Source organism: Dichomitus squalens (assembly GCF_000275845.1).
Source record: "Dichomitus squalens LYAD-421 SS1 unplaced genomic scaffold DICSQscaffold_9, whole genome shotgun sequence".
Lineage (NCBI taxonomy): Eukaryota > Fungi > Basidiomycota > Agaricomycetes > Polyporales > Polyporaceae > Dichomitus > Dichomitus squalens.
Genome location: NW_006766891.1, coordinates 618,687 through 619,809, shown reverse-complemented (window position 1 = coordinate 619,809; position 1,123 = coordinate 618,687).

The window sequence follows — 1,123 nt, the reverse complement described above, 5'->3', positions numbered from 1 at the left end:
TTATGCAGATGGGACCAAGGGGTATCTGTTTTGGAACCCTGCTAAGCACTCGATCGTCGTGTCTCGCGATGTGACCTTCGATGAGAGTGTCTTCCCTGCACGTAAGGAACCCGGCAATCGCCCCGTTACCCCAGGGGATAATCCGTTCCCAGATCTCCAAGACGATGATTCGTCTTCAGACTCTTCCTCGGATTCTGAGGGCTCTCCATCAAATGAGGGCTTTAGGATTCCTTTACCCGATGGCAACGAGATTGACTTCGACGATCTCGAGCCTGCACAACCGCCACCTCCTCAACGACCTCCCACACCGCCTGCTCAAGAGCAACCGCAACCGCAACAACCACCTCCTGTAGAGCAACCTCCACCACGACCTCGACATGTTCGTAATCGTCATGAGCCAGTGGGAGTCAACCCTGAGGCTCCACCTCCTAGACGTTCGAATCGTCAAGGTGCAGGTCGCAATCCTCGATGGGAAAAGGACAATGCTGAAGCTGAGGGCTCCAATCGTCCTTCTCAGGTCGACGCTCGTACTCGTCCTGATGGCTCTCGTTCTGATGCACCTAATCCCGGGGATGCGGATGCTTTACTTGAGTTGCTTCTTGATGCAGCGCAGTACAAACCAGGCATTCCTCGTAATCGGCATGAAGCAATGCGTTCTCCAAAGGCTGATCTCTGGCGTGCTGCCGAGAAAGCTGAGTATGATTCGCTGATCGAGAACAAAACCTGGGTTCTAGTGCCTCGTCCCAAAGGCAAGCCTGTCGTCTCTTGTAGATGGGTTTACGACGAGAAGCACGATGGTCGGTTTAAGGCACGGTTGGTTGCACGGGGTTTCACCCAGGTTTGGGGTGAGAACTATCACGAGACGTTCTCTCCCGTTGCGCGGTACGAATCTATCCGGTATCTCATTGCGCACGCTGCGCTTGAGGACTGGGAGATGGAGTCTATGGACGTCAAAACCGCATTCCTGAACGGTGATCTTGAGGAAGAGATCTACATGGAACAACCGGAAGGTTGGGTCGTCAAGGGGAAAGAGGATCACGTTTGCTTGCTCAAGAAGGCTATCTATGGTCTTAAGCAGGCTTCGCGTCAATGGAATGCGAAGATCCATCAATCCCTTCTTGAT